At 37.6% G+C, this 10,869-nt stretch overlaps 1 protein-coding gene across 1 annotated transcript in view; it reads right to left on the reverse strand.

Annotated features, from left to right (window-relative positions):
* Positions 1-10,869, reverse strand: part of LOC106879200 (forkhead box protein N3) — a 383,457-nt gene that overhangs the window by 207,501 nt on the left and 165,087 nt on the right. The window lies entirely within an intron of this gene.

The raw sequence follows: 10,869 nt of genomic DNA on the forward strand, positions 1-10,869 counted from the left end.
AAGGAGGTATACTTGACAAATAGGTGCACGAAGGAAGACTTGTATGTACCCAGGTACAGGGAAGTGCTCATGTGACTGCATAGAGAAGAAGGGAAGAGAGCTTGGGTGCCAAGTCTATAATAGCAGGAGAGATACAGAGAGAGAGAGACAGGCAGACAGATAGACTGCAGAAGGGCTAATGCAAAAGTAAATAAGGGAGAGAGAGAGAGAGAGGGAGTACTTGGCAGAATTTTACAGATGAGACACTCAGAGAGCTTGTTTAAAGTGTTTGTGGGTGGAAGTGTACAGGAGTGTGTGTGTATGTTAATTCACAAGAAAGTGTGTGCATGTGTGAGTAAAAAGGGGGGAGGCATTATTCAGACTGAATTAACTATGGTGGAGATGATAGTAGTGGTTGGTGGTAGTGGTCATAGAACTTAGTTGGAAACAGGGGCCCTTAGGAATACTTAAAAATCAGCATTGCAAGCGAAAAAAATTGTCAGTAATTGAAGTGTTTGCACACTTTTGAACGGTTGTAGATGGATGAATTCACAGGGTAAAAGACCACCAGTGTGTGAGCAACTATGGATGTACATATAACCACTGTTACATATAACAGCTGTGAGTGCAATAATGGGTTGACCAGGGTTAAGAGACAGACTGTCTGTGGGCAATGATGAAGTAATCCAGAGTACTATGAGCAAATGACATAGTAAGAAGAGGTAACAGACAGGCCCTCTTTGAGCAACAATGGGATAACAGGGGCACCCTGTGAGCAATGAAGGGGTTAGCATATAACCAGTGTGCGCAATACTGGGGTGACCAGGATTACGAGACAAACATCCTGTGAGCAATGATGAAGTAATTCAGAGCATTACGGGCAATGGCAAGAAGTGGTGACAGACAAGCACTCTATGAGCAACAACAGGATGAGGGTACCCTGTGAGTGATGATGGGGTAATATATGACAACTATGTCTACACAAATGAGGTGACATAACCATAGCAGGTGCAATAATGCGGTGATCAGGGTTAAGACACAAATACTCTATGAGCAATGATGGAGAAACCAGAGCACTATAAGCAATGACAAGGTGACAAATAAGTGGAGACAAACAAGCACTATATGAGCAATGATGGTATAACCAATCCAAGACCATACAGTTTTTTCTCTGTGTGTATACAATATGCATTATTGAATGTCCTTCCATTTCTCGAGATGTCTGATAAGTGGGAGATTTGGTTGTTGCTTTTTAGCAAATCAAGCAACCTCCTAGAACAGATATGGGCAACTTTTTTTTTGAAGAGCAGATCACACAAGACATGGCTTACATCAGGCAGGCTACACAACAAAATAAAATTCAAGGTAATTTCTCATTGGTTGCGCCATTCAAAAAGTCTTGCAGCCCCATGACTGCCCTACTGTCTTCTACTGACCTCTAAGTATTCTTGTTCTTGAGCAGAAGGTTAGCCCTAGTTGAACAGATCTGTGATCAAAAGTATTTCTACCATAACAATCTTATATTACCTATGCAGACCCAGTTACCTGTTTCAGACAATAATTTCCAATTTGAGATTCCCATAAATAGTGACATGATGTTCTTTGTGTAGGCAATGGTGATGAAGTTTGTTCAGAATTCATCCTGCAAAACCATTAGAATAATTTTGCATAATTAGGTGCACATTTCACCAGTAGAGGAAGTTCCCTCCAACAGTAGTCTAGTGTCCTATTCCAAGACGGATTTATTTCTTATCTAGTTTAACAGTGAGTTGTATACCAATCTGAAGGCACATGCCTTAGTGGTTAGGGTATTCGGGTCATGATCATAAGATCATGAGTTCAATATCTGGTGGCATATTGTGTCTTTGAGCAAAATACTTTATTTCTCATTGCCCCAGTCCACTCAGCTAGCAAAAATGAGTAGTACCTGTATTTCAAAGGGTCACTCTTGTTAGAGTCTTTGTCACACTGAATCTCCCCGAGAACTATGTCAAGGGTACCCATGTCTGCAAAATGCTTCGCTACTTGCATGTTAATTTCACAAGCAGGCCGTTTTGTTGATTGGATCAACCAGAAAGCTTTATCATCATAACCAACAAAGTGCCAGCTTTAGTATACCAATCTTGTAGAATCTGGTAGTAATTTAGAGAAAAACACAAAAGCAGCTATCATATTATTTACAACAATGAACAAGTTGTACCCCGCTTATGGTACCTATTTATTACTAAATAGAACTAAGAGACACAGAGCCAGTGGGGGGGCATCTTAGCTACAGATACCACCCAACACTTTGATCAGAATAGAAAACACCATCACCATTCTGAGACCAGTAGTCAAATTATGACACCCACAACCATCTCTACCACTAAACCCAGCTGATTCTAACTATATAATGTTAACCAATGAGAAGAAAAGACTTTATCTATGAAATAATATTCTACATACACACTAAGGAACAGGACTAAATAATAATGGTGATGATAAAAATGATGGTGCTAATTATTATTATTGTTGTTGTTGTTGTTGTTGTTGTTACTGATAATGATGAGTATAGAGTGAATAAGATAGGGGGAGAGTTAAATTTCTTTTCTCAGTATAAATAATATATTTTGATGGCAGTGGTGGTAGTTTGGTGGGAGAAGGGCAAAAATGTTAGTTAACTGGATCAATCCGTCCCTCACCCCACTCCAATATTTGACTGTTCCTTCTGATAGATGAAAGGCTGAAGCCGACCCAGGTAGGATTTGAACTCAGGATGCAAACAGATGTAACCAAATAGTGCACGTACATTTTGTCCAGCTCTCATCCAATTCTACCGCTCCACCACCATCGTCGTCCAAGATACCGAAGCAGATACCAACAGTCTATACTGACTGACTGACTGCATGTAAGAAAACTAGTCACAGAGCAAGTCCTTCCTTCATACATATTTATGGCAATTCCAAGTTTAGAAGTTCGAGTCAGCAATAGTAGTAGTAGCAGCAGTAACAATAGTAGTAATTAGTAGAAGTAGTAATAACAGATGTGACAGTAGTGATGGTGAGGCAGTCACAAGGAATTATCTATCATCCAGTGAACCAAGAAGCAAAAGCAGCAACACATTCCGTGATTTTCTCCTCTCATTAAGAAAAATCAATAGATTTGCTGGTTGTCAGGTAGAATTCTTCATTCTCTTGCATTGCCTTGCAATTCACTTTCATTACACAGCAGTTGGCATTGTAAATACCGCTTAGTGCTACATCCCAACCACCATTCACTGCCAAAGCTTAGGCAGCAAACTCCCAACCCCACCACTTTTCTTCTTTTTTTATATTTTTTCTCTTTGTTTTAGCCAATAACAGAGCCTCAAGGTGGTTGTTCATTTTGCTAGAATTAGTAAACCCAGCAAAATCTCCACCCTCAAATTACACCCACACAGCACCCACCTCACAACTGCAAAAAAAAAAAAAATTAAATTAAATGAGAGATAAAGAGCACGGTTGATAATGTAGTCCTACATGCACTGAGTCTCAGGAAAAGAAAAACAGTATGGCCAAAGCCAAAATGCTTTTCATCATCAAACTACTTGAACTTAAACTTTAACAACAACCTTTTCTTTTATTATTTATTATTTACAAATTGAATACAGGTGCAGTTATAGACATGTGGTTTAGAAGTTTTCCTGAGAACTTTATGATTCTAGGGCTTGTACCAACCACATGGACACTGTCTGCTGTCATCTACAATAGGCTGCAGGATTGACCGATGACTTTGAGTTTGAAATTTGGTAAACAGAAATTGGAAGAAGCCCTTGTGGGCTAAGGGGACACATAAACATGCATGTGTGACTGTGAATGAGTTTCACCTCGTGCTGAAAAACAGCATGCTAATTGTTAACAGAAGTCACTGTTGCACAAAAACAGTGTCATTCGATTGCAATACCCTACAAAAGCTTGTCTGGGTAACTGTAAGGTCTGGTATTCAAAGGACTAAGATTTGTTGCAAAACGACTTGCAATATAATAATGCTTGATTAATTCAAAACAGCATGAATTAATAAGTATTACATTTGAAAGAATAATCTGAATGCTAAAGGATTAAGTATTTAACACAATTAACACGTTTTGTTTTATTAAATATTTAAGACTATGTTTCACAACAAACATGCTATGCCTATAGGTATTGGTGATCATGGCCTTCCAAACCTCTCTGCCTGCACACAACTCAATGCATTAATTGTTAAGCCATAAATGTTTTCGACTGTTTTGTCTAAGTCTAAATCCTTTAGCCACTGTAGATATGGTTGGACAGGATAAAAACCCCCTTCAGTCATGAATGACCATGGGATTGCACCTAGAACGTTACCCTACAAGGCACAAGTCCGGGTAAGGTTGACCAATAGTTACCTATGCATACCAGCCTCCCCTCTCCAAGCCATTGATGTCATCCAAGAGAAAGGTAAAACAGTGATACAGCTTGGCACCAGTGACATCACAACTTATTTCCACAGCTGAGTAAACTGGAGTGATGTGAAATAAAGTGTCTTGCTCAATAACACAACACACAGCCCAGTTTAGTAATTAAACTCACTGTCTCATGACGCTCTGACAATTATCACACTAATGGCAATTATTTAGCAAGATATAGTGTCCACAGTTGTCCTCTTATCTCCAGACAGTAAGCCTGTCCTTTTCCTTTAATGGCATGTCAATTTTGGAGGATTCTTGACTCTTGAGATTATCTCTTCTTCCCAAGCAGAGCTGATCCTAAAAATGCCATTTGATAATTATGATAACTTCTCAAGAAGCAAAGATAATTTTAGTAAACCAAGAATCTATGCTGTATGGCATTTGATATAATGGCAGTTGTATAGTCCTTCTGTAGCCAGCTGGTTTAGGCTTCAAGTAACTTGTTACTCTGTCGACTCCACCCAACCCCACCATCACCATCACCATCACCAGGCCTAGCATCCTTTTAGTTACCCTGGTTGTCATCAAGTGCTTGAGGTGTCATTTTTCTCATATGGTGTTCAATGAACTGATTCAGATATCTGTCTCTTTATATAGTTAAGATGCTTTCTGTTGGCTTCTGCGTTTGTCATTCTGTACAGAATATCAGAATATCTTCAGCATTCATTTAAGGAGCCACATCTGATGTTCCAAGTTACACAACAATATGTGTTATCTGGAACATCCTTACATATACGGTTTACTACAATATGCTTCACAAAGTATTTAAAGTGATGAGGCCAATTTGAGCAACTAAAGTTTTTGAAGTCATGGCCCTGCATGGCCAGAGTACAAAGACTTAAGATCATAAAAATAAAATGAAAAAGAGAAATACATATATATATATATATATATATATATATAGAGAGAGAGAGAGAGAGAGAGACCTGAATTCCAGGCAGGGTCACAGACTCATATTACAAGCTGCCTACTTCTAACCCAATCAGTTAAGTGGAACAGATGAAATTTCTTGGGGGAAGAAATGTTTGTTGCTAAGGGAGACACAGTCATACTGATGCAATAATAACACTTTCCCTTTGACTTGATGATTAAAACAAATCAAAACCCAACCAACACCCATTAACCAAAAATTAAGAATAAAAAAAAAAAATACTTGTAGCATACGTGTTGGCATGGTTGTCTGGTTAAGAAGCTTGTGTTAAAGCCATGTGAAAGATGGAAACTATATAGAAGCCTATTGCATGCGTGCATGTAAGCATGTAATTATGCATGTGTGCATGACTATCTTTGTCCCATACCCCACTACTTAGTCCCTCTAACTTAGCAGTTTGGCAAGACACATCAATAGAATCCAGACTTTAAAATAAGTATCAAGCTTTAAAATGAGAACTGGGATCAGTTTGTTCGATTTAAGACTTCAATGCAGTGCCCCAGTATGGTCACATTCCAATGGCTGAAACAAGTAAAAGGTGTAGGCATAAAGCCCCACACATAGAGAGAGGGGTATAGTAAAATTATATCAGACACCAGTTTTTGACTGGTATTTTATTAACCATTGATAAACAGCAAAGTCAACCTCAGTGAGATTTGAACCTAGAATGTTTAGGAAGATAACTAAAGACCACAAAGGATTTTGCTGAGAATTCTAACAGTTCTGCAACCAAGCATGCTAAGAGTAATAGTTTCTAATTCTGAAACAAAGCATATGTGACCTTGGCAATGATTTCTGAGTTGGTTGAAAGGTGGAGAAATGGTAGGAACAAACCATCACCCATTAGTTGGCACATTCAAAACTAGCTTAACCCTTTAGCATTTAAACCGGCCATATCCAGCCCAAATATTCTACCTGTTTTATGGCGGAACTGAACAAATCTGGCTCCTCACAATTATTCCACAACATAATTCTAAAAATAAACAATCACATTATTGAAATCTCAAAGCTACAAGATAATGCATGATTAATTCAAAACAGATTGAATAAGTATTTCATTTGACGGAGTAATCTGAATGCTAAAAGATTATGTCAAGATTAAGTTACCCCAAGAGACGCGTTTAAAATGCTCAGTGGATTCCATGAAAGGGGAACTGAAGAGCCATCCCATGTCAGATATCTCTGACCCCCATTGGCTTTTATTAATCTTCAGATACATGTTGTATATGTCAGTCAATAACATCAATGTAGTTAAGAGATCTGCATCTTCTATCAGAGTGCAAAAGTCTCCAAATTAGAACATCAAATATGGCGTAGCACTCAGCAAAATAGGGGTGGCCAGTAAAGCCAACCCTGCAATGATTAAAGATGGGCAAAATGACCATCGTCATTGTCGTCATTTAATGTCCAGGTTTTCATGCTCACATGGACTGCATGGAATTTGTTGAGGCAGATTTTGTACAGCTGGATACCTCTTTTGTCACCAACCCTCATTTGTTTCCAAGGAAGACAATATATTTCCCATGGCCACATATTTTTTCATGGAAGACTGGAAATAAACAACAATGCTGTATGACAATGATGTTTCTTTACAAACATCACATAATGTCAAGGAAAGGGAAAACACACACACACAATGGGCTTCTTTCAGTTTTCATCTACCAAATCCACTCACAAGGTTTTGTTTGCCAGGAGCTCTAATAGAAAACACTTGACTAGGAAGTCATGCAGTGGAATTGAACCAGAGATCATCAGATGGCTGGGAAATATGTTTCTTAGCCACACCTGCACCTATGAATAGGTTCATAAATTTCTCCATTATATTTGTACTCATGCCACAAGATATTTTGAGATATTGTGAGAAGCCTAATACATATGTATCACCAAAATAATCTTGAAGTTCCTTCTTCATGGTTTAAGTTTTGACACCATAGAGACAAATATTCTCTATACATGCTCCAAAGAAAGACAAAACCGTTGTCTTTGAAATACTTGATGGCCAGATATTTTGTGAAGTGTTCTCGCACAGCATAGCATAGATGGTAGCAGTTAGCAATGCAGCATATGTCACACAAAAGAAGAAAAAAAATTCTTTAAAGAAACAAGGTTTTAATTCAAACTAGTAAGTGAATTTCACAATTTATCTCTAATAGGAACAGTCAGCTGATTATAAATGCAGCATTTGCCCTCATGAATCTTGAAATATTCACACACACAAACAAATTAAAGATAAATATAATAAACTTTGATGATTATAAGCAGCAAAAGAATGCCATCATTGATTGCACCAATGATTTTTTTCTCCTTCATAACAAAAGAAGCCAAGAAGTCTACAATTTTTCACATATAACCATGTTTGTGCATGTGTGTTTGCACGAGTGTGCGCACACATTCATATAATTATGTATTCATATACATATATGCAAAGATGTAGAAATGCATGTATTTATACACATGCACACATATACACATAAATACACACACACACACGTGTAGTCTGATCAATAAGTATCCGGACTGTTGCCATAGTAACGAAGCTAAAGCATGCAGAGTAAAGCCATTTGGCAATGATTGACCTTGAACTCTGCTGTGCATGTGCACTAAGTTTTAATGTTCTGGCTCACTTCTGCTGTTTACAGCAATGCTTGGAAGGAACACGTGTAGTGTGTGATTGTCACATTGACCGTGACAGAGAAAGTTTAGCAGAGAATCTGCATCAAATTTTGCCAAAAGCTTGGCGATACCTGCTCAGAAGCCTATGCAAAGTTTTCATCATTCTCAACACAATCAAGGAGATCTTGTGCAACTGAAACCCAAGTGTCCTTTTGGTCAGCTGAAAGCAGTTTGGCTCAAACTTGGCAGACACACATCTCTTACCCAAATCTACAGTGACAATGGACTGAACTCAGCCATAACTGATCCGCAACATCCTCTGATAACTCATGGATGGTGATTCGACGATTTCCCCACAAAACTGCACATGCATCTGCAATGTCTTTCTCAGTTCTGCTGGTTGCAGGTCTCCCAGAACATTTGTCACTATCGACATTTCCTCGGCTGTCTGTGAAACATATGAACCACTCATATTCTTGTGCGCAGCTCATACACTCCTCTCCATACACTTTCTACAACTTTGCATAGGCCGCTGAGCAGTTGTTGCCACGACAACCCGTGACGATCACAGGCTACACACCTTCCTTCCAAGCACTGCTGTAAACAGCGGAAGTGAGCTAGAATGTTAAAACTTAGTGCACATGCACAGCAGAGACCAAGGTCAATCTTTGCCAAGCAGCTTCACTCTGCGTGCTTTAGTTTTGTTACTATGGCAAACAGTCCGGATACTTACTGATCAGAGAGAGATATAGATACAGAGAGAGATATAGATAGAGAGAGATATAGATAGAGAGAGATATAGATATATACATACAAATATATATATACATATAGACACACACATTTACATACATACATACATACATACATACACAGATTTATATGAATGTGTATGTGTGTACACGTGTGTAATACATTGGCAGATGAAAAGATGTTAAGACTAAAAGAACAAATTCTTCTAACCAGCTAAACTGTAATAATACCATAATACTCAACACATTAAAGAAACTTTGATGGTATACAATAAATGTAAGAGAGAATGTATTTGATAAAACAATCCGAAAGATGTATATTTTGTACTAGCATTTTTTTCTTTTTTGTTATTTCAATATTCATATTATTAACTGAATGTTTGGTGTCAGTAGTAGAGGTGTGTGTGTGTGGTGGTTGTGGTGGATGGAAGATGACAGCAGAACAGAAATATTTATCGCTATGGAATGGTAACCAAAACAAGTAGATCTACATCCAAATAGCAAAATAGATTTCAGGTTCATCCGAATTGCGCAAGTGGAATTTTTTTTTTTTTTTTTTTTTTCACTTTTTATTTTTCTTGATTAAACAAACTGCAAAGATGGAAGTATTGGGAAGAATGTAAAACTTATATAATGTTTGTTCATTTGTTTTACACCTGTTTTCCCATGCTAGCACAAGTGTATCAGTCAATCATTCATCTTCTACGTTTTACCCATTTCAGTTATTGAACTCCAAGCAACCATGCTGGAGCACCACCTTGAGTGGTTCAGCTGAACAAAATGGTCCTAGTACTACAGTAACATATATTTTTAAACCCAGTACTCATTCTATCACTCTCTTTTGCTGACCTGCTAGGTTATAGGGGCATAAACAAACCAACATTGGTTGCCAAACAGTGCTGGGGTTGCAAAGCACAAAGCCACATATGCACATGTATGTGTATATCTATCTTATGTGTGTGTGTATATAGGTGCAGGCGTGGCTGTGTGGTAAGAAACATGCCTCCCGACTATATGATTCCGGATTCAGTCCCACTGTGCGACACCTTGGACAGGTGTCTTCTACTATAGCCTTGTGAGTGGATTTGATAGACAGAAACTGAAAGAAGCTCATTATGTGTGTGTGTGTCTTTGTCCCCCCATCACCACTTGACAACTGGTGTCGGTATGCTTACGACCCCATAGCTTTGTCTGTCCTTGTTTGTCCCCTCTATGTTTAGCCCCTTGTGGGCAATAAAGAAATAAATAATAATAATAATAATAATAATAATAATAATAATAATAATAATAATGGTTTCAAATTTTGGCACAAGGCCAGCAATTTTGGAGGAAGGAATGAGTTGAATAAATTGACTCCAGTACTCAATTGTTACTTATTTTATCAACCCAGAAAGGATGAAAGGCAAAAATCAACTACGATGGAATTTGAACTCAAAATGTAATGAGTTGGGAGAAATTCCATAAAGCATGTCGTCCATCTGCTAAGAATTCTGCCAAAATGGTTTCGAGAAGAGAGAGTTAATGGATTTCATCGACCCTAGTACTTGGTACTTTATTTTATTGATGTGAATCTTTACCTCTGCAGTAATACAGACAGATGATATAAAACTGATGATACATAAAATTTCTTTCAGAGGAAAAACAAAAAAAAAAAAAAAAAAAAAAAAAAAAAAAAAACACGCACAATGAAGATATTAAAAAAAGACTAAAAAAACAACTGCATAAATCCCTTGACCTTCTGCGATATAGTATTCTACATTCAATTGATTGATTGATTGAGGGATTGGTTTTGTTGATGATGATGATTATGATGCTGATGATTGACAATGAATATGGGAGAAATAAGATTTTACATTTGTTTTTATTTGCTAGCCACTTACTTTTTTTTCTTTTCGCACTATGATATATTTTTTTAATTCTCTCTCTATCTCTTACCAAGAACATTAGTAATCAATACTAAAAGATATGCCAATGCTCAATGAACATTCCATACACAATGTATAATATGGTATTATAACAGTCCATGCAGTAAGTACTAAGCAAAATATTTTCAGATAAGTATATGATGGAGGGGAGGAGGAGTGATGAATCATTGAGTATCATCAAGCTCTATGTTACTCCTGTGTGTATGTGTGTGTGTGTGTGTG

This window comes from Octopus bimaculoides, chromosome 3 (assembly GCF_001194135.2).
Source record: "Octopus bimaculoides isolate UCB-OBI-ISO-001 chromosome 3, ASM119413v2, whole genome shotgun sequence".
Taxonomy (NCBI): Eukaryota; Metazoa; Mollusca; class Cephalopoda; order Octopoda; family Octopodidae; genus Octopus; species Octopus bimaculoides.